The sequence below is a fragment of the Chrysemys picta genome, chromosome 10 (genome assembly GCF_011386835.1).
Source record: "Chrysemys picta bellii isolate R12L10 chromosome 10, ASM1138683v2, whole genome shotgun sequence".
NCBI classification, from domain to species: Eukaryota; Metazoa; Chordata; order Testudines; family Emydidae; genus Chrysemys; species Chrysemys picta.
Genome location: NC_088800.1, coordinates 70,253,758 through 70,259,757, shown reverse-complemented (window position 1 = coordinate 70,259,757; position 6,000 = coordinate 70,253,758).

Here is a 6,000-nt window from a genome sequence, read left to right as displayed (position 1 = left end):
ACATTTGCCACAAGGGCAGCACAAAGCAGATTGAAACCCAATAAAAAAGGCCAGCTAAGGACAATCCCTGGTTTACAGTCGCCCTGGCAACCTCCCCTGTACTGGCTGGAGAACTGCGCTGGGCACAAAGCAGCCAGATCTGAGGCTATGGCCCAGTAAATAGTGTAAGTTTAGTAAAAATGGAACAATGGCCTTAATACAACATGGGTGCACCCAAGGTGTCTGCTAGTTAAAGACTGTTTTTTCTCTGGTTATGAATTGTTCAGTTGTGTTACCATCTTGGCCCAGAGGTCCTCCTGCTGTTGTTCATCCTATAGTCTATGAGAGATGTTTTGCTTCTTGTGCAATGAAAATAAAATAAACATAAATGAAAAAAAGTCTCAGTGCACAAAATTTCAGCCCCGAATGCTACAATGACTAGGCACTGGGTGTGTGGTAACTGCCTCTTTTTATACCAACCACCGCCATTTTGCTGCTAACTTCTCCTTCATTTTCGTGTCTCCATGTCCTCTTCCTTAGCTTGTTTCTCCATCTGTTGTCTCTGGTCATATTCTTGAATCGTTAGCTGTCTTTTTAGTGCATGTGTGCATAGTGCATGATGTGGCCCTGGTTACTGATACGTTATATTAATAGCAATAACAATGATTTTATTTCTCATGCTAAATCGCAAGCAATGAGCAAATACCTTGAACCATTTCTACTGTTCTACTGTATATGTAGAATTAAATGAGGGAAATGCTTAATTTTTCATGAGGAAGGCTAGTTATTCTTTTCTTGATCACCTAGCTTGTTTTTGCTGGCATTTTAGCAGGCTGAAAAATTGGAGTGAATTAGTGAAACTCCCATTGTTTGGAAAGGCATATAACATTATTTGTGCACGCCTGTGTGCGCGTGCACGCATAAGGAATAGCTGTTTATTCACAGCTGAGTGCATTCCTTCTCTCTTCCTTTTAATAAAAATCAACTCTTGTACCTTACATGTGTTCTTGTGACACTTTTCTTTTTCAGGAGACGCCTTCCGTCACTAGCCTTATTGTGGATGTTGTGGAAGCTGCATTTTCGAGTTTCCCACAGGGTGCCTGCAAAACGCCTCCAGAATGTTTTAAAATAACTTGGCTTTTGAAGCTGCCTGAAAGGATCAAAGGCAATCAAGTCTATCAGGCTTGGGCATCATTTTGAGTTTGACCATTTCTATCACTAAGCAAAATAGACATGCTGTAAGAAAACAGTCCTCTTTAGAATAAAAGACACGTGAAAAGATAACAGATTAAATCAATTTTTTTAAAAACGAAAATTGTATATTACTGTAGATTACTGACCTTGGAGAATTCACCTTTCCTGTTGCTCCTGGTTTTTCAAGGAGTATCTTTCTTACAGACGTAGGGTTCATGTTTTTTTTTTTTTTATATATATATCATGGTGTATCCTTTTCTGGTTCTGTGGTACAATTTTAAACTCTCTGATTTTACTTCAAATGTCTATTGTTTCAATGAAATGTTCCTTCAGTGAGATGTTTTATTTCCCTTTTTAACTGTTTTGAAAAAAATCCTCCCTAATAGTCATGTCAAACTATAAGATGCCAGCCTTTCTCCTGGGTAAAATTTGCAGTAATTGTCAGTTCAAGAGACAATATAGCACTACAATTCTTTTCATGCAAATCAGAACTTCTGCAACAAAGTCTTTAAGTGGTTCACTTTATCTAACAAGTATAAAGGTCCTGTATTGCTTAGGCTTGCCATTCTGAGATATATCAAACAAATACCCTATATAATGAAGCCTATTTGCTGTGCCTTGGACTTCTCCAGTGAAAATACACTGCTTCATTACAAATTCACTGTGAATGCATCTGGTAAAGAGTGATTACTCCTTTATTTTACAAGTGTTGTCACTTTTTTCTGTGGCTTAATGTGGGTTGCTATGCAAAAGAGGAGGGAGGGAATTCAAATAAAATTTTTGACTTATTCTTTGTAATGTCATCTGGGCATTTTGCACGCTCCGACGTCTTCAGAGTTTTAAAGGATATGTCAACACAGTAAATTTTATACCACCAATAAAACTTGTTAGTGAGCTCACTGAGACATTCTTAGCCCTGGGAAGGCAATTAACGTTTGACATATATAGAAATATATTTATTGCAACATTTTACACATTTACAAAATTATGCTACCAGTCAGTAGCTAAGCTGTAAACTATCATGCTACAAGATAAACCGGACCTAATAAATACTGTACATTACATTGTACAATCCTTTTAATAGTGTAATTTTCAAGAAGGCAACAAAAACGTGAGTGTGTCCTAAATGTGGCCCACTCTTATAATATGAATAGATGAGATGTACTGTATTAAACTGATCACTTGCATTCCATACAGTAATCATGGCTGATCGTACTGATGGGTAAACTCTCTTCTCAGCTAAAATGCCACCGAGTGTGGCGTACCAACCTTTCTGAATACTGATTCCTCTGAATTGATGTTTCTGCCAGGAACATTCAGCCCCTTGGATTTCCTTGGTTTTCAAGAGCCTCAAAGTATTTCAGCTCCAAGATGAAGTTTTAAAACTTTAAGGTAAATACCAGGGTGATGAGAAGCGTATTATAAAGACATTAAACGCTAGCTACCTTGGATAGAGAAGGCTATGATGAAAAGTCTTTGTGCAGCCAGGGAACCGGTAGCGTCCGTGCAGTCTTAAACCATAGCAGAGATCATCATCATATTCCTATTATGCCTCTGGCATTTAGGGCAGTGACAAAGCTCCTCCTTTCCTATCTGTTTTTGGCAAGTCTTTTAATGATTCCCGAACTGTTCCCCGGTTTTTCAGCTCGGCTTCCACAGCTCTTCATCATGTTGTTTTCAGGGCCATTCTTGATCAGACTTTATCTGGCACATAAGTAACTTCAGGTATCCTCCCTTCCATCCTCTTTGGCTTTTGAAAGGAAAGTAGGAAAAAATAAGTGCTGCACTTCATTAGAGAGTGTGGGAAATCACAGATGTGTTTCCATGCTTCTTTATGGAAAGTAATTCAGTAACAATTAAATACACTATAACCATTAATGTCTGCCACCTACCAGCCAAACCAGAGGTCCGAGCCTCCGAGGGAACATATGCTCACTCTTTTGGAATGTTGAGCCTATTCAGCCATTTAAAAGTAGTCTCACTGCCTTAGAATTTAAGGCTCCGACTCTTAAAAATATTGTTGGAGAAAGACAATTATTAAGGATGGGGTTGGTATTGTGTCTTGCTTCTCAAGATTCTTTACAAGTTGTAAAATGAACAATAATCAAATGTCTAAAGGAAGCTAAGTAAATCTGTAATTATCAACTGTATGCAAGGTAGGAATTCAAGCCAAAAAGATTAAGCTCTTGTGCTGAAAATACATTGGTTGATAAGGTAATGTATATGTCTCATTCATATGTCTGTTGCAAATTAGATCTAGGGCACTCCTCAAGTTATTAAGGAATTAAAGGTAAAGGCCCCAGTCCTGCAAAGATGAAAATAGATGAATTGCTAAAATGACATGGACTCAAGTGCCGGTAATATGCAGATGACAAGCAGTTTTACCTATTCTTCACTCCATATGGCCATACCAAGATAGCCACCAAGACAACTCAGTGCTTGGAAAAGATCAACTCATGGATGAAGTACAGCTGGCTGAAGCTGACCCTAAACAAGACAGAGGTGATGCTGGTGGGCAGAGAAAAGCACTTTGAAGAGTTTGCAGACATGGTGCCATTTGGTTGAAATACACACTCACAATGGTCGATTCGGTCTGTATTTCTTGGATTCTTTTCTGACACTAAACTCTCACATAGCAGCATCCACAAGTAATGGGTTATACCATCTACAGTTGGTTAGGAGGCTCCATCCTGTCCTGATGGTCAGGATATTTAAAATATTACCTAAAACTCCAGGATGAAGACCATAGTTAACAGCTCTGCTCCTCAGGCACAATGGAACTTTCTGCTATAAGGGGAAAGCTCAGCTATGCATGAGACAGCTTTCGCAGGGGCTGGTCCAAGACTGCAGAACGAACTCCCACAGGGACAATGGACCATCACAAACCTCACCACCTTCCACTCCAAATGCAAGCCACATTTCTATGATCAGCCTTCTCTGCCATAGAGCAGTGTGTGCATTTCAAAAAACCAAGCCCAAACCCCATTCTGCGCATATGGTTCTTCTCCTGGGGAGAGAATGAACCACACGTGAAAGGTATCAGTCACATCATTCAATGCACTATTAGAAGGGGCTTAGATACTCTAGTGATGTGGCAGTTTAAGAATCTATATAGAATTTAATGGAAAAATAGAATGGGTCCTTACACAGCTCCATGAGGTTAGGTCTCTTTCAGGCTCAGTATCAAAGTGAACATCTATTTAAACATAAAGCTTGCAGAAAATGAGGGCCTGATTTTTCTCACACCAGTTCTAGAAGGGTGCAATTCCATTCACCTCAGTGAAGTTACTCCTACTTTACCCCAGCATGAGTCAGAGGAGAATTAGGCTGTGCAATCCAGTTGACCTGCAGGAAGCGAATGCAATGCAAAACCTCTCTAAAGGTAACACAGATGTAAGATGAAACCCTGTCACCACCAGCCTGCCCAAGAAGGTTATTTCTCAAACTGTGAAATAGTCTTTGGATGGAAGCATTTGAGGCAAGATGGTTTGGAACAATGCTGCCATCTCTCTCTCTGTGTGCTTTGTATATGAATTTTGAATTTTGAAAAAGTACCAAAGGAATAGCTAACAGGTAATGAAGCTGCCTTTGGCTTTCAATGGTGTTTAACCCATTTGCACCAGCTGAGGATCTGGCCCATTATTTCAGGAAACATTGCAGTCAATGTAATCAGCATGCTAAAGGACAGTCAGTGCACTGAGGCGTGCTGAAGCAGTGAGCTAATCATGAGATATGAAGCCCGGCAAAGACGACCAGGAAGGCTTGTAAGAAAAATACTGCTTACCCTAAGTTCAGCAGTACAGGTCTCACACGTGCAAAATCCATCAGGGTAGGCAAACCCTAGCCATGCCCTAACTCAGTTTAGCTAAAAAGCAATCCCCCTTTGACTGTTACCCCAGGCCCGTAATACTGCAAGTGCTCTTGCAACCATCACCCACATTCCCATCTCCCTCCTCTCTATACTAACCTTTCTATCCCAAGCTCAGGAGCCTTCCCCTGGGCATGGCTCTTCTATATTTCTTTGGCTACATGGCTCCTTTCTCTTTGAGCTCAGGCTGTGAATGCCCATTGTAAACTGTACCCCCCCCCCCCCCCCCCAAAAAAAAAGTCTGCAGCAAACTGCACAGTTCTTCTAGGTGATTCCCTTTTTCCCAGCAGATGACTCTTTCTGTTGGCTCTGGGCCCTGAAAATTGGTTTAGCTTCTCTTAAACAAAACATTGTGGGTGAGATTTTTAACCCCCTCACAGCCTTTACACGGGTTAAAGGGTACCTGGGCAGCATAAAAGGGCTCTAAGAGCCCCAGTTCCAGTAAGGGGGAGAATTCCCTTGGTTCTGGAACGGAGAACAGCCATAGAGTTGTCTTCCCAGGACACCTTTGGATGAATTGCCCACTTCACCTTAAATGGTCTCCTGCAACATGTGTTTGTCCCTTATATTAAACAATCTGTCCCACTTTGTACTTAGTTGTGACACTGAGTAGATTTTCCAGACCTGAAGAAGAGCTCTGTGTAGCTTGAAATCTTATCTCTTACACCAACCGAAGTAGGTCCAATAAAAGATATTGCCTCACCCACCTGATTGCTCTCGTATCCTGGGGCCAATTGTGCTACAACTACACTGAAAAACAAGGCCCACCTAGTGAAGAGAATGAAGAAGGAAGAGGGAAGGATGCAAGAAGGGGGGCACTATGAGCCAGAACCTCAGAGGTATTTAGGTGCCTAACTCCCACTGAAGCCAATGTGACTAAAACACTTTTAAGGATCAGGGCCTATATGCCTCACTTTTCCATCTGTAAATTGGAGATAATAAAACTTGCCCTCTGTCTC